This window comes from Miniopterus schreibersii (genome assembly GCF_964146895.1).
Source record: "Miniopterus schreibersii genome assembly, chromosome: Y".
Lineage (NCBI taxonomy): Eukaryota > Metazoa > Chordata > Mammalia > Chiroptera > Miniopteridae > Miniopterus > Miniopterus schreibersii.
The window spans coordinates 14,482,910-14,505,211 of NC_138120.1; positions in this window are offsets into that span (position 1 = coordinate 14,482,910).

Below are 22,302 nucleotides of genomic sequence, written 5' to 3' on the forward strand. Positions count from 1 at the left end.
AGGGAGGAGCAGTGAGGGGAGAAGGATTTGATTGAGAAGAAATAAATTGGGGGGCCTGGGGGGTAGGGAGGGAGTTTCTCTGTAGAAAGAGGACATCCTGAATGTAGTGGAGGTGCTGAGTGAGGCTGAGCCTGAATGAGGCAGAAGCAAATGTTCCAGAAGAAGAGCCAGTGGGGCAGGAGCAGTCATTGCCAGGGCAGTGGGAGGTGCACCTTGTTGCCACTGGAGGTGCACACAAAGACAAGTAGGACTGGTCCCTCTGCCATGTCCTCCACCTGATTCGACAGAAGGCTCTGCTTGCTTGCAAGTCCATATTCTCCATCTCTAACGTATGTGCCTGGAGCACCTCCAGTAGGCATCAGGTGCACTGGTCGACAAATATGAAAATGCATGGCGAGCATCCCCAACAAAATCATGAGCTAAAAAATGCTGCCAACGGATGCTTGAGCATGACAATTCATTGCCAGTATCCCCCAAATAATAAGTTTTTGGGAAAATTTTGCCACCTATGAAAAAAATTAAGAATGCAGTGCCAGCATGCCCAATAAAATCATACTGGGGAAATCCTGCCTTCTGGTTGACAAGTGCAAGAATGGCTGAGTAGCATCTCCCATGAAATTATTTGATTAAAAATGCTGTCCTCTGTGGACAATCGTGAGAATACATTGCCAACATCCCCAGTAAGGTAATTTGTACAGAAATACTGCCACTTCTCAGAGAAGCCTGAGAATGTATTGTCAGAATCACCAATAAACCTCTCTGTTGGCAAAACGCAAAAGGGTGAGAATGCATTGATAGTATCCCCAATCCAATCATGTGGTTGAAAACTACTGCGACGTCATGTAGAGACCTGAGACTGCCTTGCAGGCATCCTCAATTAAATCATTTGGGGCGAAACGCTGCCACGCATCCCCGCAAAAAACTTTCTCTGGGGACAAATGCTGCCAACTGTGGGACAAACGTGAGCATCCATTGTCAGCCCTTGTAAAAGTATTTGGTTGAAAAAATGCTGCCACTTTGAGTATAAGGTGATAATGTATTTCTAGCATCTCTCGAAAAAAACGTTTCATGAGAAATTACCTGACACTGTGTACAAACGTGAGAGAGCATTCCCTGCATTCCCAATAAAAACACTTGTTTTAAAAATGCTGCCACCTTGTGGAGTTAAGTGAGAGAGCATTAAACGTATCCCCTTTAAAAAAAAACTTGGTGGAAATATTCTGCCACCTGGCGGACAAGGTGAAGCATGCATTGACTGCATCCCCAACAAAATCACTCTTTGAGAAAAAGGCCACCGGGTGTTAACGACTGTATGAATGATTTCCCAGAATCCCCAATGAAACCCCTACAGAGATCAAGATGCCAACTGGTGGAGAAGGGTGAGAATGCATGTTCTGGACTCACAATAAAGTGATTTGGGCAGAAAATTCTGATAGGCAATGTCCACGTGTGAGAATTCAAAACCAACATCCACACCCACACACACACAATATCACTTTAGGGGAAAACTGTGGCCAATAGTTGGACAAATGTGAGAATGTACTGCCAGCAGCAATAAAATCGCTTGGTGGAAAAATTCCGCAACTGGCCGAACAAACGTAAGAATGCATTATCAGCATACCGAACAAAATCACTTGTGATGTCAAGGAGCCAACTGGTGGACAAGCGTGAGAAACCATTGCCTTTATGTGCAATAATACCATTTAGTGGAAAAATGTGGGCTCGTCGTACAGACTTTACAATGCATTGCCAGCAGCCCCAATAATATCAGTTGTTGGAAAAAGGCTGCCACATGTTTGACAAGTGTGAGAATGCATTGCCAGCATCCTCGTGAAAATCCCTTCTGAGATGATGCTGGCTGCCAAATGGCGGACACATGTGAAAATACATTGCCAAGATTCACAATGAAAATCTCTTGTGGCAAAATGCCCTTATCTTGCCGGCTTGTGTGAGTGTTCATTGCCAGCATCCCCAGTGAAATCACTTGTGGGAAAATGCTTCCACCTATTGGACAAAAGTGAAAATGCATCGCCAGAAGCCCCAGTGAAATGACTTGGTGGAAAATAGCTGGCACTTGTCCTCCAAGGATGAGCATGCAGTGCCAGGATCCTCAATAATATCATTTGGTGGGAAAATACTGCATCTGCTGTTTGAGTGTGAGAAGGAATTGCCAGCAGCCTTAAAACAATCATTTGTAAATAAGAAATCAGTCACCTTTCTACAAATGTGAGAATGCAGTTACAGCATCTCCAATAAGATCACTTGTGGAGAAAATGCTGTCACCTGGCATTCGGGCATAAGAATGCATTGCCTGCGTTCTCAGTAAAATCCCTTGGTAAAAAAAAAGTGGCCACCTTGTGGACAGATGTGGGAATGCATTGCCAGCACAACCAAAGTAATCCTTTGGTGGAAAAATGTGGCCTCTTGTTTGAGAGACTGAAGAATGCCTTGCCAGCATCCCCAATAAAATCATTTTGTGGAAAAGTACTTCTATCGGGTGTTGGACGAATGTGCTTCCAGCACTCCCCAAACGATACTTGTGGTGAAAGTATTGCCACCTATTGGACAAAAGTGAAAGTGCCACACCAGTATTCCCAATATAATCATTTGGGGAAAGTAGGGTCAATGGCTGTTAAAACATGAGAATGCCTTTTCAACATCCGCAAAATAATCACATTTGTGGAAAATATAGCCAAGCCTTGTACAAACTTGAGACTGAGTTTTCAACACCCCCAATAATATAATTTTGTAGTAAAAATGCTTCCACAAACGTGTTAGAGAAACGTGGGAAAGCATTGCCAGTGTCCCAAACAGAATTCTTTGGTGGAAAAATGCTGCCACCTCATGTTTCAGCTCCAAAATGCATTGCCAATTTCCCCAAAATGGGACAGTGGAGGGAAAATGCAGACAGCTGTAGAAAAAAGGTGGGAATGCCTTGCCAGCATCCTCAGTAAAAGTACTTTGTGGGAAAATTCTGCCACCTCTGGAAAAGCGTGAGAATACACTTTCAGAACATTCCTGGTATTCACTAGTGGAATATTGATGCCAACTGATACATATAGAACCATTGCAAGCATCTCCAAAGAAATCAGGCGGTAAAATAATTCTGCCGCCTGCTTGACGCACATTATAGCTTCCCTTGTCAGCATCGCCAATAAAATCTCGTGGTGGACAAATGCCGCCACCTGGTGGACGAACGAGAAACTGAATCTTCTGCATCTCCACAAGCATCCCAAATATTATCCTCAGTTGGAACAATACTGCCACCTGGTGGGTAAACGTGAGAATGCACCCACAATTTCATCAACGGATTCATTTTGTGGAAAATGTTTTCACGTGGTGAACGGAAGTGTGAATGCTTTTCCAGCATCCCCAATAAAATTACTCGTGAAATCATGCCGACACCTGGTGGAAAAGTGTGAGAATGCATTGCCAGCATCCCCAGAACAATCGTTTGTAAGAATCTTTGTGCCAAAAATATTCTGGACAAAGGTAAGAATTCAGAGTGAGCATCGGCAATAATACCATTTGAGGAGAAAAATGCTTCCACCTGCTGTTTGAGCATGAGGATGCCAAGGCTGAGGCTGTTCTGGAACCACTTGCCTCTACTGATCATCACAACCACCATATATTTCCATAAGTGTCTCCTTATTCCTCCACAGGTCATCCTGAGAACACTGCCCGTTATAAACGGGTGTGGAGGCACATGTTGAACACAGGGCTGGTGGAAACTTAAGAGATCCCACTGGCGGCAGTGACCCATTTTACAGATTGGGGATTATTCAGTATTCTTTAGTAATACTCAGAGGAGACGATAGGAGGTTTGTTGTGTTCAGGGGACCTTCCACACTGTGAGATAAATAGCAGGGACTGTCCATTTTACTTCAAAGAAGAGTCGTGCACATGAGAAGCTTTCTCAGTGAAATATGTGTTTTCAAGCAAACATTGTTTCCCCTGCACAGGAAATAGGTGCAGAATGTCCCCGTGGGAAGGCATTGAGATGCGGAGACATCCAGAGTATGGCATGAAGTTAGAAGGATAAATTAAGAACAAGTACCGTGTCTGTGTGTCTGTCTGTCTGTTGTTTGTGCGTTCGTCTGCGCCTTACGATTGACTGCCTGGGAATGAACGACCAGTCCCTGGGAGGGCTGGGCTTTACAGTTACAGAAGTGGGTAAGTTCTGATTTGGGATAGTATCAGAAGCCAGAATCCTTCCTGTGTGTTGGAGGTTGTGGAGGGGGAAGAATTAAGAGAAAACCCATTACATTAGGTCTTAAGGATATACCGAGGGAGATACGGTAGTTCAAGGAAAGGACCTTGGGAGCAAGGGCCTACATGTCCAATGCTCACTACTAAAGGATGATGGATTTGCAAAAATCCTCCCTGTAGGAAGTCAGCTCACACACTGACAGTGGGGGACCTGGGAGACTTCATTGGGAGACTTCAGAGCGTGTTTCACAGTTGAACAAAATGCACTCTCTGGAAGTAGGAGTACACTGTAGTTTGCTGAGAGAATCAGCCCCTGAGCTTCCTGTTGTGAACCACATTTAGCAAGTGGGGGAATAAAGTGCAGGGAGGGACTGTGGGGAAGGAGCGAAGGCATGTGGGAAGGCTATTAAGCTCATTTGGTGAAGAATCCCCTGTTTGAAGGGTAAATTATCAGGGGGACAATGAGAAGTAGGCTGAAGGAAGAGCTGTTGGTGGAGGAAAAGTATCATGAGTTTCTACAAGAGCCAGACTGGGTGCAGTGGGAGGAGAAGGAATTGACTGAGGGGGAATTAATTGGCAGGGAGCAGTTTGTCCTGGGTGAGAGGATGTCATAAAGGTTGTGACAGTGGTGGTTGATGTTGAGACTGAGGCACAGGCAGACACAAAACATGCAAAGAAGTGCCAGTGGAGCAGGTACCTGAAGAAGACAGGCTAAGTGGGAAGTGCACCTGGTCTCCACTGGAGGTTCTCTAGGCCCTTCACTTAGAGATGTAGCCAGTGAACTTGGAAGTTAGCAGAGCCTTCTGTTGACCTAAAGCCCAGTACCTGGCAGAGGCAGCAGCCCTGTTTAGAATTGAAAAGCACAAACATTCGGTTCATTGCCAGATGCTGGGTCAATGGTGTATCCTTGACAGAAGGGAACACAATATGCCTGCCCTAGTGCACGAGAAATGTATCAGTGGGGATAGGTGGCTCAGAAACAAATAGAAGCATTGGAGTGAAGCTCAGGATAGTGGCAAAAGACTGATCCAAAATCTCACAGACACGCTTTTATCTCACCAGTATCACAAAAACCCTTTCTGGGGCTGCAGGAGCACAGTCTCAAATCAGACTCATGCGAAGAACAAGGGCCATTGACTCTACACAGCTCTATATCACACAGGTTCTTCGTGGGGTAAGGCTGCACCTTAGAAGGTCTGCATGTCCAAGTCCTTTGTATATCCAAGTCAGTTAGGGGAATGAGTGAGTCATGTCCAGAAACAAAGGTTCCAGTTAACCCCTCAGCAGGCAAGCATGCAGGGGAGGTCAAAGGATGTCAGGAAAGAGAGTGTGCCTGTGTGTGTATAGACACATGAAGGCCTCAAGAGCTACTGTGCTCCTTTTCTGCATCTTATGGAGAAGGAGTGGGGCTAGAGGAGAGAGGGGTGTGACCAGGCCAAGCTGTTTTAAGGATCTGCTCCTTTTTTTAGCCGTTTCATGTTCAGCTTGCAATGTGCAGGCTTTTTGACCCACTGCAGTTTCTCAACCATCTGGAATTGCCTTTCACGATCAGTGACAAAGATGAAACCACGTTCAGTCATATGATCAATTTGACTGTCAGGATGTGCAGACATGCCTGCGGAGGCAGGGGGTTTGTGAAGAAAACCTACCCTGTAGGAAGGAAAAGGCATGTGTTCTGGAATAATTTATCACCACCAACTGCATCCACATCTTTTTCCCAGGTGAAGGAAGCCAGGTATGCCAGTAGTGGCTGCAAGACTGTGCTGCTCTTTCACAACAACCCCTAATCGACGATACTGTGACTGTGAAGGATCCTCTCATAACAATCACAGGAGAGAGGAGGCTCCCTGCGTGGCCTGCAGCAAGAAGTGAGTCAAAGTTGGAAGGTGAAAGGTTCCTTTCCAAATACTCTTAAAGCTACAAGATACAGGATCACCCTTCCACTCACTTTCAGTGGTACCCGCAGTATGACTGACAGGCCTACAACTGCAGGCAGGAGAACCGCAGCATTCACTTCTTCAACTGCTTCTCTGACCACAATGTTGTGGGATCTGACAGGACTGCTTAGATGGGTCTTTCCAGGAAATGTCATTAGAGAGCTTGGTGTGTTCCCCTGTTATTTTGGGTTTGTCGTTCGATCCCTGCTCTCTGCTGTGGAGCCCGTTTTTCCTTACCAGATCAACAGTGAAAACTATGTGTGGATGTTGGTATCAGGAGAGGGGACATAGGTGAGGACAGATGAAGAGAAATCAACTTCTCACTCTCCTTTGAATTGCCAGGTGCCTGGGACATTATTTTCTCACATGAACACACTGAAGCTGGGAGGAAAGCAACCCGTGACATCATGTCATCAGGGTATCAGGATGAGACTGGAAGTTTGGAGCAATGGAGTGCTAAGCTTTTTCACTTGGGGGAGGCTGAGGGATGATGAAGTCATGTGAATTTCCACTGTCACTCAGAATGAAAATAGATTCATTGACAGACTCCTCTCATCCTGAAACCCAGGCCACCAAGCCCACCCTCAGGACCACCTACTATGCATTAAATAGAGGCCCCCATTATGTGCTTCCTACAGCACTCTTCATAATTTTCTAGGATTTCTCTTCATGCAAATACTGAGGCTGCTGTTCCACAGCTTCCCTCCATTGATCATCACAACCACCATGTATTTCCTGAATTGTATCACTGGCGGTCCTGGGTATACTGCCCAGGATAGTGTGGTTGAGGTGGGAACTGTTGAATGCCTGGCTTGGGGAAACGGAAGAATTTCCAGTTGTGACAGGTTTTGGCTTGACATGCTTATTAAAAACTTTTGGTTAATCCTCAGAGGAGTTGATACCATATTTGTTGTCTTAAGTGCATGTATTTAGCGTGTGAGAAATATAGGAGGGACCTTCCAATATAAGTAGTGCACATGAGAAGCTTTTGGAGATTAAAAGGTGTTTCAAGCAAAGATTCTTTTCCTGCATAGAAATTAGGTGCAGAATGTCCCTGTGGAAAGGCATTCAGCCATGGATACATGCAGCACATGGAATAAATGGCAAGATAAAGCAAGAGCATCTAATGTGCCTGTTTATGTATTGTTTGCATGACAATGGACTCTCTGAATTTCCTTTGCCTGCGAATGCCTGGTCTTTACAATTGCAGAAGTGGCTAAGTTGTGTTTTGTGATGGTATCAGAAGCCAGAATTTTCCTGTGTGTGCTTGAGGCTGTGTAGGATTGTGAAATAAGTGAAAGTTCAATAAGTTGAGTTTACCGTTTTCCCTTGGGATAGAAGGGAGTTCAAGAAAAGACCTTGTGTGCAAGGGCTGGAATTAGCAGTGCTCGGTTCTAAAGGATGATGCGTTTGCAACAACCTCGCTTTAGGAAGTCAGCTCGCACATTGACAGGAGGCTACCAGGTCGGGGGCCTTGCGTGAATTTCACAGTTGAACCTGGTGTCCTCTCTAGAAGTATGAGCATACTGCATTTTTCTGTTAGAATCAGCCTTTTGGAAGGTTGGGACATAGGTGCATGTTGTGACTGGTTAAGCATGAGAATCCATTACCAGCATCACGAAAGAAATGACATTTTGAGGTAAATGACATTTTGGGCATACCTGAGCAGGCCTACCGTGCATGCCCAATGAAATCATTTGGTGGAAAAGTGCTGCCACCTGGTGGAGAAACGAGAGAATGCAGTGCTATCATTCCCAGTGAAACACCATGTGAAGCCATGCTGCCATCTCGTGGACATGTGTGGCTATGCATTGCCAGCCTTCTCGGTCACTTTATTTGTAAAGAAAAGCAGAGAATCAAATCAAATCATTTGGTGGACAAATACTGGCACCTTGTGCACAAGTTGAGAATGCACTGCCAGCATCTCCGATACAATAATTTCATGGAAGAGTGCTGGCTCCAGATAGACAAATAGGAGAATACATTGCCAGCATCCCCAGTACTTTCACTGGTGAGATTATGGTGCCATTTGCTGCACAGTTGAGAGAATGAGTCACCAGGAATCACAATAAAATCACGTGGGGTGAAATGCTGCATCAACATGGACATTTGTAGGGACGCATTGCCAGAATCTCCCTAATAAATCACTTGTGAGATCATGCTGACATCTTTAGGATAAGGCTGAGAATGCAGTGCCAGCATGCCCAATAATCTGATATGGTGGTAAAACGCTGCCACCTGGTGGAAATTCGTGCAAATGCGTTGTGGACATCCGCAATAAAATCATTGCTAAAAAATGGCGCTGCACCTGGTGTTTGGCCGTGGCAATGCATTCCCAACATCTCCAAAACATCATATGTGAATACAATGCTTCCCCCTCTTAGACAAATGTTAGATTGCATTTCCAGCATCCATAATAAAATCATTTGGTGGAAAAATACTGTCAGAAAGAGAGCTAAGATGTGGGAAGTGAGTGGGGATATTATGTACGTTCTGGGAAGAATGCCCTCCTAAAAGGGCAAATGACCAGGAGGACAATGAGAAGTAGAGTAAGCCACAGACAACAATCACACACACAGCATCCACACCTACACACACAAACACACAAGCACAGGCATGTATTTGAAGTTGTGTTGGGAAATCATTGAACTATTTCGTCCAGCCAGTACAACTTGCACATTAGTGACATTTTTACAATTCCTCATATGCAAATCGCCTCCTGTGGCCTGGCCAGATTGGATGAGTTGTTGAGCTTCAACCAAAGATTCAGAAAACTGTTTTTGAATTCCCCTTCAGGGCACATGCCTGTCTTGCAGGTTGATCTCCGCAGCGGGCCTTATGGCAGAAATCTGGTCAATAACTCATAATTGATGATTTAATCTCTCTGTCTTCCTTTCCCTTCAGATCAATATTTCAGATCAATAAAATATGAATAAATAAAAAAAGGCGCCTTTGAACTCGATCGTTCATTTACTGGGTTCTTTCAGAACAAATCCTTTTTGAGCAACAAAGTTATCTTTGAGCAATGTCACATCATCCTTCCTACTGATCACTGAATGTCAAGGTGAGGATGGTAGAGGGAGTTTGAAAGAGGGAAGGACAGAGAGAACATGATAATGGGAAACTGAAAGAAAATGACTCTTCCTAAAAAAATTGGAATGAGCCACTTTCTTGGCCAATGCTCTGCTGAGCATTCAACTCTGCCAGAATGAAGGCCAGAGTCCCCTCCAGCTTCAGTGCTCCCCTTTGCTTGTAGCTTCATTTCAGATATTCCACTTACCCGGAGACCTTATACTGCACTCGGGCATTGGTCCCTGTGAGATTCACCAGGGGTCACTGGGGAAAAGTGGGAAATTGGTACAGAAAACAGATTCGGAAGTAGCAAATGTGATTAGCCTTGAGCAGGAGCACAGCGGGCAGCAAAGGCAGGGAAGCAGCAGATGTGAAGACAGAACGTGGATTTCCTCGGGCATATTTGTCTCAAGGTAACAAGCCTATACACCAGGGCGTCCAGTGAGGGTCAGAGCAGTGTAGGGTGTTGCCCACTGTCTTCTCACTGATTGGAAGACATTTCAGGCGCCCACCAGCTCAGGGGCTCTAGGGTAGTGATGAGCAGCTGTTTGGGTACATGGTGCACAGATCACTGGCACATTTACAGAGGCCCAGTGTGAGGGAACTTTCCACAGCTAGGACCCCGATCAGGGACTTGGGGACAGCATGCAAACTGTACTCCACAAGCTTTGCAGTCCCTGTGCTTGCACCACCTGCTTCTTCACACCACCTGGTTCAGGGTCCAGGCCTGGTAGAAAGGCAAGGAGATTTGGAGAGAGCTGGGCTCATCAGGCCTCTTGGGTCCTCAATTTGCCGCTAGAATTCCTTCACAGGCTATGGAAGTTCTGGCAACCAAGTGTGCTGCAGGGTTTTACTCTCTGCAGGACAGAGCATGTGGGATGGCTCAGGATGCTTTTATGTTCATGTTGGTGCAGGAAGGTGATGATGCCCAGGAGGTAAGGGCAGAGGCTTTGCTGAGTAGAGAGCTGTGGCTGAATAGAGAAGATTTCATGCAAGTGGTGGAGATTGTGGCTCGGATCACATTTTTGCTGCCCGTGAGGAGGAATGGCCATATCTTGAGTTGGGTAGGGAGGAGGATGTGCTTACAGAAGAGCAGTTTTGGCAGGATAACTAGAGTGACATGCAGCAGTGGACAGAGTGTGAGGACCACCAGGAGGCAAAGGAGGAGGGCCAGGAGGTGGAATTGGTGGCCCAGAGGAGTGTGTCCCATAGGAGGGGAGGAGCCTTCCCCAATTCCAGTTATCACCAAATCACCTCATCAGTAGCCAACTACTGTCCCTTGTGAAAAATGCCACCGCCTGCATTATTTCCTCCAATCCCGACCTAGCTTCGCTCTCACTACAGTCTCGGCTCTTAGAACCAGGGCATCACTTTCTGTATCAATGTGGAAATAAATGCATCCTGGGCCATCCCAGTTGCCCCAACCTCTAAGGAGCAATCAGCCTGTGGTGCACTGGGTGGCTGGAGGATTTCTACCCCCAGAAGGCCCCCTAGTGGCATTCAGATGACCCAAGGAGCCTGAGGAGCTCCGCTGTCTCCAAACACAGCCTGACCTGCTACGTGATCCTCGTCCTGAACATGGTGGTTCCAAGAAGAATGTGGTGCAATTACAGGGTTGGAGAGCATGTGGAGTTCATTGAGCATACTTACCAGTGTCTGCATCTTGGTCTTTGCTTTGTTGTGCTTTGTATCTCTGCACTTGTGTGTAATCATTTTTGAAGTGAGCAAAAACAATTCAGTGCTGATCTAGTCCATAGCTTTGTTTTCCGTACTTGCCTCATGAAACACCTCTTCCCATCAGTGAGATGACAATGGTTGTCACTATTCAAAGCCTCCCCTCATTCAGTCCCATGTTATATTTTCCTCACAGTGGGCTCAAACAATCCCGAGGAGGCTCATCTTCTAAACTTGCATGTGTTGCTTTTCCAGGTATAACCTCCTCCTGGGCTCCTGCTGTTTAGACTCCACTCCATTAATTTTCACACTGATGCCCTGTGCCCGTGATGAAATAGCCAAGAGAGTGGGTCATTATCTCTGTTCTTCAGCCACTGTCTTTCTGTCTTCAATTTCTGTACTCCCAGTCTCTTATTCTTTATCTTCTCCACCTGGTGAGACAATGACTTGTTAGCATTGGGAGGCATGTGTTCTCACAGTGTATTGAGTGATCTAGAGAGCCGGAAAGTGCCACAAACGGTTTCATGTAGTGTGAGCACTGGGGTATTACAGTAGCAAGTAGGTATTGGGAGCCCAGCAGATTAAAAAACGTAGAGTGTGAGCCATGGGAGTGTCACAGTGGTGAGTGGGAAGTGAGAGCCATGCAATGTCATATGGGACTATGGGAATGTGTGGCTATGTGGTGTCACATTAGAATGTGCAGCCTGTGAGCTAAGTGGTGACAGAGTAGTGTGTTCATTTGGAGACCCGAAGTGTCCCAGTAGTGTGTTGCAGGGGGAGTCATGTACGTGGCACAGTGAAATGTGGTTAGTGTTATGCCTGTGTGGGCAGTGTGGAATGTGCACACTGGAATTACTGAAAGTATCAGTGTTGTGTGGGTAATTGGAATCCTGGGTTAGCACAGTTGAATATGGATGGAGGAATGCTGGAGTGTTACAGTGGAATGTGTGCTGTGGAAGCAGTGTGTTGTCCTTGTGTAGTATGGACAGGGTGCACCCTCGATTGTCTCTGTGGAGTTTAAACTTTGTAGCACAAGAGAGGTCAGAGTAGGAAGAAGGTAGTGGGAACCCAGAAATACACAAAAGAGTATCATGAATGAGAGCCCTGAACATTTCATAGTGGAATGAGCACAGTGAGTTCACTCAGGCATAACAGTTTTGTTTTCATGTCAGAAAATTTAGGTGAGCCATTGGAGAATGTGCTGTGGGATCAAAAAGGGAAACAGGGAATGTAGGCTGTGAGAACCCAGCAGTGTAATATTGGAGAGAGGGTGTCATGAGCTCTGGAGTGTTAGAGTGACGTGTTGGCTATGGAAACAATGGGAACCTGTGGGTGTATAATGCAATGCGGGCATTGGGAGGGGTGTGGTATCACAGTGGAATGTGCGTAGTGGGAGCCCTAGGTTATCAAAGTTGGTTTGGTCACTGGCATTTCTGGTGTGCCAAATTAGAGTGCATGTAGCAGGAGTGTGGCAGGTATCACAATGGAGTGTGGGTGGTGGTAACTCTGTGCCCCTGTGGGTTATGAGCTATGGAAGAGCTGAGAGACAGAATGCAACATGGGCTGTAGGAAGATGAAGGTTCAAAATCATAGTTTCGCAGTGGGATTGCTCATGGTGTGAAAGTGAAATGAGGACAGTTTTCACCCTGATGTGTCAAGGTAGAGTGTGAGCCTGGGAGATTTACGGAGTCCCATTAGAGATTGGAAGTGGAATCCTTGGGTGTCAAAATGGATTCTGTACAGTGGGAACATATAATTTTGAAAGTAGCGTGTTACCAGGGAGACGTGTAAGGCTGTCACTCTGAAATATGGCCTGTGCTATAAATAGGTTTTCACAGTTAAGAAGGGTGGTGGGACCAATGTGGTGTCACAGTGAAGAATGGATCATGTGATACCTGGTGTTGTCAGAATGGAGTGTGGGCAGTGAGAGCCATGGGCTGACACAGTGAAATGTGTGCCCTGAAGTCCAGAAGGTGTCAATGGAGAGCTTGTGTAGTGTAACAGGTGGGGCATCACAGTGGAAATGTGGTATTTGTATGCCAGCATATTCACAGTGGAGAGTGAGCCCTAGGAGACCTAGGGTATCACAGTGGTGTGTGGTAAGTGGGAGCCCTAAAATGTCATACTTGATTGTGGACAGTAGAGGCTCTAGGTGTCACAATAGAGTGCGGCCTGTAGGAACTCTGACGTTGTGAGAAAGTAGTGAGGGTAACTGGAGCCCTCTGTGTCAGAGCGGTGTGTTGGCAGTGATAAGCCTGGTTTGGCACAGAGCAAGTTTGACAGTGGGAGCCCTATGCCGGAAAGTCCAATGTAAGCATTGTTAGATCTGATTTCTAACAGCGAAGTGTGGGCATTGGAAGACTTGGGGTGTCATGATAGATAATGGGGTGCTGGAAATATTCAGTGTTGCACAGGTTTGTGGGCATGGAAAGGTAATGGTCATTGTGGAATGCGAGAGGGACAGCCCTATCATGTAGAGTGTGGGTAGTAGAATCCAAGGGATTCACAATGGAATATGGTCTTGGGAAACCTGAAGCCCTTAGAGAGGCATGAAAACATTGAGAGCCCTGGGGTATCACATTGGAGTATGAAATAGGTGCAGAATGCCCTGTGGTTTGTCATTCATACACCGAGACATCCAGAGCAGGCAATGAAATGGAAAGATATGTCAAGATCATCAACTGTGTCTGTCTCTGTGCTGTTTGTGCTTTAGTTTGAGCCTTACAGTTGGCTGCCATAGAATTACTAGTCCCTGTGAGGGCCAGGCCTGTACAGTTGTAGAAGTGGTTATGCTTGTGATGGTATTAGAAGACAGAATTCTTCCTGTGTGACCACTCTGTGGACAAGGAGGAAATAAGAGAAAGTCAATCACACTGGATCTTGCAGTTTGACTTAGGGAGATAATGTAGTTCAAGGAAAGGACCTTGGGATCATGGGCATAAATGTCCAGTTTTGGGTCCTAAACGATGATGGATTTCTAAGTATCCTCCCTGTAGGGAGTCGGTCACACATTAGGAACAGGCAACAAGGTGGGAGACTTCACAGTTGAACCAAAGTCCCTCTCTAGAAGTATGACTGCACAGTGTTTTGCTGAATCATTCTCTGAGGCCCAAGATCCCAAGCGACATTTAGCAAGGGGTGGAATAAGGTGAACAGATAGCTGTGGGGAAGGGAGTCAAGGTTTGTGGGAAGTCATAAGTATATTAGGTTCATTTGGGGAAGAATCCACTACTGGAAGAGTAAATGAGCAGAGGGACAATAAGAAGCAGAGTGCGCCAAAGCCCTCACACACAACACACACAAGCACACACACACATGCACACACACACGCAGAGGCAAAGGCATGGACTTGAATTTGTGTTGGGTAATCTGTGAACTATGATGTCCACAGTCAGTACACCTTGCCCATTTTGGACACTTTTTACATTTCCTCAAATGGACATGGCCTCCTGTGAATATGATTGTTTATTGACTTTGTTCCTTCAGACCAAGCCCTTCTGCAACCAAGTAATCCTTAAGCAATATCAAATCATCCTTGCTACTGGTCACTGAAACCCAAGGACTGGACGAGAGAAAGTCAGAATGAGAGAAAGACCAAAAGGGCGAAAGCAATGGAAACAAATAAAAAGTTACTGATCTAAAAGCAGTCAGACTGAGATCTTATCTTGGCGGTAATAATCCTGATGATCCAACTCTACCAGAATGTAGGCTACAGTCCTCTCCAGCCACAGTTCTTCCCTTTGACTGTCACTTCAGTCTCAGATATCCCTTATACTGGAATAGCCTCTACTGCCCGGGCATTTCTCCCTGTGGATATTACCAGGGGTCCCTGTGGATCTGTGGGAAGTGTTAAAGAAAACGAATTCTGAAGTGGGAAACGTGAGTTGCCTTAAGAAAGAGCCCACTAGACACCGAACTGAAGGAAACCTAAAGATGCTAAGGCAACATAGGACTTCCTCAGGAACGTTTCTCTACAGGTACAAGGCCCATACACTGAGGCTCACCGTGAGGGGCGGGGCTGAATACGATGATGCCTGCTATAGTCTCACAGTTTGGAAGAAATGTTTCAGAAGCCCAACAGCAAAGGGGAGCAAGTGCAAAGGGGAGCAAGTGGGGTGTCCAGGAACCTTTTCCACACTACATGCCCACATCCCAAGCCCCTGTCTGTAGACTCAGTGAGACCACACTGAGCACAGCAAGAACCCAAGAGCTGGGCTAAAGCAGTATCTTTGATGCTCTACAGGCATGAGCACAATGTGCCTGTGTAGTGGGACAGCATGGGGAGTGCTGTCCCACTTGCTTCTTTGCCACGCCCAGCTCAAGGCCAGAGCCGCAGCAAGTCAGGCTGGGGAACTAAAGGCCAAATAGTGAACCTCAGAGGTTTTGTTCCATGTACGTGGGGAAGAGATTTATCCCAGGACTCTTTTATGTTCCCATTGGTGCTGGATATTGTTGACTCCCAGGACGTCAGCACAGAGTAGTAAAGAGAGTAGAGCTGCATATTCAGGACCTCATGCAGGTGGGAGCATTTGTGGCTGGGGAGTAGAGCTTGTGGGCTGATGAGGATCTTTTGTTGTATATTGAGTTGGGGAACTGGCTGAACTGCAGCACGTGCTGGATAACCAGCATATGCTGGTTACAGCCTTGCCCAGAGGGTGAGGAGTACCGAGAGGATGGAGGAGGGACTGGAGAAGGAGTTGGAGGCACAGGAGCACTTTGTCCTTCATGGGGAGAGCCTGATGCAGACAGTGAGGCCAGTGGCAGGGTATGATATGTTTTTGGCAGGGGAGGAGGTCTTCCCAGATCCGAAGGTGGGGAGGCAGGAGAATCTGGACTCTGAAGAGCTGTGCGTGGGAGAAGAGGATCATCCCTTTCTGCAAAGGCCAGACAGGGAGTAGCAGTAGGAGGTGGTGGGGTTGCTTTTGGAGGAATTGTTTGGCAGGGAGGAATTTTTCCTGATTCGGGGGGATGTCCTGAAGTCAGTGGAGGTGGTCATAGAGGCTCATCCTGAATCAGAGGCAGAAGCAAAAAAACACAGAGGAAGAGCCAGTGGAGCAGGAGCAGGCAGAGCCAGGGTTTCGTGGGAGTCCACCTGGTTGCCACTGGAGGAGCTCCATCCCCTTCTGCTAAAGATGGAGCCCATGAACCTGTAACCTGGTAGGCCATCTGTTGGCTCAATTGCAGGACATTGCAAAGGTGCCCGCCCTATTGAGATCTGAGAATTACCAACACTCAGCACATCCTTGCATTCTGGGCTACAGCGGTATCTTTGATGCTCTACAGGCATGAGCACAATGTGCCTGTGCTAGTGAAGGAGAGAGGTATCAGCGGGGATAGGTAGTTCAGAAAGAAAATATACACACTAGAATAAAGTTCAGGATAGTGAGCACAGTGTGATTTCAAGTTTTGCAGACACTCCTTTCTCTTGTAGGTAGCACTGAAACACTCCCCGAGGATTCAGGAACACAGTCGCAAATCAGAACAAGGGGCACTTACTCAACACAGCTCTATGTTGCATAGGTCTTTCTCGGAGTAATACTACACACTACAGGGTGTGTGTATGCCCACGACCTCCATCAGAGTCAGGAAAGCGTGATGTGCAACCACGTGTTACTGGTATTCCCACCCAAACCAGTAATACTATTTGTTGGGAAAATGCTGCCCCCCGGTGGGCCACCGTGAACGTGCACTGCAGGACCGCTCCAAAAATCATTGGATGGAAAAATAATGCCAACTGGTTGACAAATTGAAAACATTGAAGGAATCTTCAGTGAAATCGTTTGGTAAAATTATGCTGCCACGTGGCTGACAAACGTCAGAAGTCATTGCCAGCATGGCCAGGAAAATCTCATGACGATAAAAAGCTGCCACCTGGTTGGAAAACGCGAGAATGCATTTTCAGCATCCCCGTTGAAATCATTTGTAAGGAATGCTTCCATTTGTTCAACAAACGTGAGCATGCCTTTACAACGATATCGTTTGTAAGAGAAATATTGCCACCTGATGGAGATACATGGGAATGTATTTCCAGTATACTATAGCAAAATCACTTCTGAAAACATGCTGACATCTGGAGGAAAAGCTTGAGGATGCATTGCCAGCATCACCAATAAAAATCACTAGTTTAAGAAAAAGTTGCCACTTGGTGAACAAACCTGAGAATGCATTCCCCGCATCTCCAATAAAATTACGTGTGAAGTCAGGGCTCCACCTGGTGGACAAGTGTGAGTATGCATTGGCAGCATTCTCAGTAATTTAATTTGTGAAAAACTGCTGACATCTATGGGAAAGATTTAGAATGCATTTTCAACCACCTCAACAGAATCATTTGGTGGAAAAATGCTGCCACGTGTTAAAGAACATTGTAAACGCACTTCCAACATCCTCAGCAACATCCTATGTTAGCAAAGGTTGCTATTAGAGGAACGTGAGAATGTATTTCCCGCATCCCTCAGACATCACCATCTGCTGGACAAACTTTAGAATACACAGCCAGAACTCACCAGAATATCATTTGTTGGAAAAATTGTGCTACCTGATGTTCAAAGATGAGAATGCAAAGGCTGAGGCTGGCCTGTCACAACTTCTCTCTGACATCACAAAAATCGCTGACTTTTTTAAGGTTTAATTTAGTTCTAACCCAGCCATCCTAAGAACACAGCGCATCACAAAGGGATTGTAGTGGGACCTGTTGAGCACAGGACTGGCGAAAATTGAAGTAATCCCACTTGCAATGGTGATGGACTTTCTACTTTAGGGCCTTGATTGTTTATTGAATATTCCTTAGGAATGATCAGAGAGGAATAGACAAGGTTTGTTGTGTATCTCTGAGCTCCCACAGGGCAAGGTAAATAGGATGGATTGTCCACTTCACTTCTAATAAGAGTAGAACTCATGAGAAAAATTTTCAAGCAAATCTCTTTCTGGATGTGAAACAGGTGCAGAGTGTCCCTGTGGAAAGGCAATCAAACAAGGAAACATCCAGAGCATGGAAAGAAAAGGAAAGTTAAAGCAGGGTGATCAACTGTGTTTGGCTGTGAGTTTGTTCCTTAAGAAAGAGAAATCCAGAGCATTAAGTGTCTATCTGTTTTTTGTGGGTTGGATGGAACCTTACAATTGGTTGGCCGGGAACAACTAGTCTCTGTGAGAGCTAATCATATACAGTTGCAGAAGTGGGTAAGTAATGCTTTGGGATGGTATCAGAAGTCAGAATTCTTTCTGTGGGGTGGAGCCTTGGGTGGAGGAAGAAATAAGAAAAGTCCACTCAATTATTTCCTACTGTTTTACATACATAAGGATATAAAGTAGTTCAAAGAAAGGGCCTTGGGAGAAACAGCCTAAGTGTCCAGCGCTCATCCTAAAGGATGATGGATTTGCAGGCATCCTCCCTGCAGAAAGTCTGCTCACACATTGACAGCAGTCAACCAGGTGGATGAATAGATATTTGTTTCACAGTGAAACAAAAGCCCTATTGAAAAGTATGAGAGCACTGTATTTTGCTCAGAGAATCAGCCGGCAAGGCTTTGGATTCTGAACCATATCTAGAAAGCGGGGGAGGCACTATGGGGCCGGGAGCAAAGGCATGTGGGAAGACAGCCAGGATATTAGGTTCATTTGAAGAAGAATCTTATGCTGTAAGGGTAAATAAGCAGAGGGACAATAAGAATAAGTGTGCACCATATACCTCACACACAACACACACACACACACAGCGGAACACAACACAGAGGCACAGGCATGTACATGAAGTTGTGTTGGGCATTCTCTGAACCATGTTGTAAACAGTCAGGACACCTTGCCCAATTTTGAACCTTTTACATGTCCTCCAACGGAAATGCCCTCCTGTGAACATGACTGTTTCTTTGCTACATTCTTTGGGACCAGTCCTTCTGCAAACAAGTAATCTTTAAGTAATAGCAAGTCATCCTTGTTACTGGTCACTGAAGGCCCAGGCATGGTTAGAATACCGAGTATGATTGAGGGAAAGACAAACTGAACAAGAACCCTGGGAAACAAATAGAAAATAATTAATCTAAAGGCAGTCAGAGTGAGCACGTATCTTGGTCACTGTTACCCTGATCATTCAATTACACCAGAAAGGAGGCTACAGAATCCTCCAGCCACAGTCATTCCCTTAGTCTCAGATATCCCATATCCCACTAAAGACTCTAGCTAGAGACTCTGCTGCAAAAACGGTTTGTCCCAATAAATTTTACCAAGGGTCACTGTGGATCAATGGAAAAGTGGTACAGTAAACGGATTGTGTAGTGGGCAATGGCATTAGATGTGAGGAGCCTTGCAGTCAGTGAACCACAGGAAATCGGCAGATCAGAGGACATTAGGCAGGCTTCCTGAGGAGGGCTGGCCTCCGGGTGCAGGCCCCACACACGGGGCACACAGTGAAAGGCAAAAATGTGCCAGGTGATGCTCACTGTGGTCTCACTGATTGGAAGAGGTATTTCAGTGGCCCAACAGGTAAGGGGCTTGTTGGACTTGGCCAGGAGCTACTTCCCTCTGACATCCCGGTCTCTCCAGAACCTCCATGTAGGCCAAGTATGTGGGCACTGTGCACAGCAAGGAACCGTATTGGAACCTTTCCACAGGGAGAGCAGTGGTGTTCACAGTTCCTGAAGTTACCTTGATTTTCCCACATGGTTCTCGACACCACCTGTTTCAAGGTGACTGCCCAGTAGTAAATCAGGCTGTATTTAAAGGCAGCAGAGCTCAGGCCTCTTGGGTGCCACTAGGGGACCTTGAGGTGCTCGGGATCCTCTGGCCAGCCAACGTACCATCGGCCCGTTAATCCACACAATATGGGGCATGTGGGATGACCCAGGATGCTTTTATGTTCACTTTGGTACAGGAAGATGATGATGCCAAGCAGGGAAAGGCAGAGGCAGTTATAAGAGAGAGCTGGGGCTAGAGATGGTGGACCAGAGTAGGTGGTGGAATTTGTGACTTGGGATCAAAAGTTGGAGGCCTGCAAGGAGTTTTGGCCTAATACTGAATTGTTGAGGGAAGAGGAGGTGCTGCTTAAAGAGTAGTTTGTGCCAAATGACCAGAGTGTGGTGGAGCACGGGTGGAGAGAACCAAGAGGAGGAGGAGGAGGAGGAGGAGGGCCTGAAAGGAAAATTGTGGAAAAGGAGCACTTTGACCTGAAGGGACATAGCCTCCTAGAGGTAGTGCAGGCGGTGGGAGGCTATGGCATGTTTTTGGCCGTGGAGGAGGCCACCTGAGGTACGGTGGTGGGGAGTCAGGAGGAGCTGGTGGGTAAAGGATCATGAGTTTCTACGAGGGCCAGACAGGGAGGAGCAGTGAGGGGAGAAGGATTTGATTGAGAAGAAATAAATTGGGGGGCCTGGGGGGTAGGGAGGGAGTTTCTCTGTAGAAAGAGGACATCCTGAATGTAGTGGAGGTGCTGAGTGAGGCTGAGCCTGAATGAGGCAGAAGCAAATGTTCCAGAAGAAGAGCCAGTGGGGCAGGAGCAGTCATTGCCAGGGCAGTGGGAGGTGCACCTTGTTGCCACTGGAGGTGCACACAAAGACAAGTAGGACTGGTCCCTCTGCCATGTCCTCCACCTGATTCGACAGAAGGCTCTGCTTGCTTGCAAGTCCATATTCTCCATCTCTAACGTATGTGCCTGGAGCACCTCCAGTAGGCATCAGGTGCACTGGTCGACAAATATGAAAATGCATGGCGAGCATCCCCAACAAAATCATGAGCTAAAAAATGCTGCCAACGGATGCTTGAGCATGACAATTCATTGCCAGTATCCCCCAAATAATAAGTTTTTGGGAAAATTTTGCCACCTATGAAAAAAATTAAGAATGCAGTGCCAGCATGCCCAATAAAATCATACTGGGGAAATCCTGCCTTCTGGTTGACAAGTGCAAGAATGGCTGATTAGCATCTCCCATGAAATTATTTGATTAAAAATGCTGTCCTCTGTGGACAAGCGTGAGAATACATTGCCAACATCCCCAGTAAGGTAATTTGTACAGAAATACTGCCACTTCTCAGAGAAGCCTGAGAATGTATTGTCAGAATCACCAATAAACCTCTCTGTTGGCAAAACGCAAAAGGGTGAGAATGCATTGATAGTATCCCCAATCCAATCATGTGGTTGAAAACTACTGCGACGTCATGTAGAGACCTGAGACTGCCTTGCAGGCATCCTCAATTAAATCATTTGGGGCGAAACGCTGCCACGCATCCCCGCAAAAAACTTTCTCTGGGGACAAATGCTGCCAACTGTGGGACAAACGTGAGCATCCATTGTCAGCCCTTGTAAAAGTATTTGGTTGAAAAAATGCTGCCACTTTGAGTATAAGGTGATAATGTATTTCTAGCATCTCTCGAAAAAAACGTTTCATGAGAAATTACCTGACACTGTGTACAAACGTGAGAGAGCATTCCCTGCATTCCCAATAAAAACACTTGTTTTAAAAATGCTGCCACCTTGTGGAGTTAAGTGAGAGAGCATTAAACGTATCCCCTTTAAAAAAAAACTTGGTGGAAATATTCTGCCACCTGGCGGACAAGGTGAAGCATGCATTGACTGCATCCCCAACAAAATCACTCTTTGAGAAAAAGGCCACCGGGTGTTAACGACTGTATGAATGATTTCCCAGAATCCCCAATGAAACCCCTACAGAGATCAAGATGCCAACTGGTGGAGAAGGGTGAGAATGCATGTTCTGGACTCACAATAAAGTGATTTGGGCAGAAAATTCTGATAGGCAATGTCCACGTGTGAGAATTCAAAACCAACATCCACACCCACACACACACAATATCACTTTAGGGGAAAACTGTGGCCAATAGTTGGACAAATGTGAGAATGTACTGCCAGCAGCAATAAAATCGCTTGGTGGAAAAATTCCGCAACTGGCCGAACAAACGTAAGAATGCATTATCAGCATACCGAACAAAATCACTTGTGATGTCAAGGAGCCAACTGGTGGACAAGCGTGAGAAACCATTGCCTTTATGTGCAATAATACCATTTAGTGGAAAAATGTGGGCTCGTCGTACAGACTTTACAATGCATTGCCAGCAGCCCCAATAATATCAGTTGTTGGAAAAAGGCTGCCACATGTTTGACAAGTGTGAGAATGCATTGCCAGCATCCTCGTGAAAATCCCTTCTGAGATGATGCTGGCTGCCAAATGGCGGACACATGTGAAAATACATTGCCAAGATTCACAATGAAAATCTCTTGTGGCAAAATGCCCTTATCTTGCCGGCTTGTGTGAGTGTTCATTGCCAGCATCCCCAGTGAAATCACTTGTGGGAAAATGCTTCCACCTATTGGACAAAAGTGAAAATGCATCGCCAGAAGCCCCAGTGAAATGACTTGGTGGAAAATAGCTGGCACTTGTCCTCCAAGGATGAGCATGCAGTGCCAGGA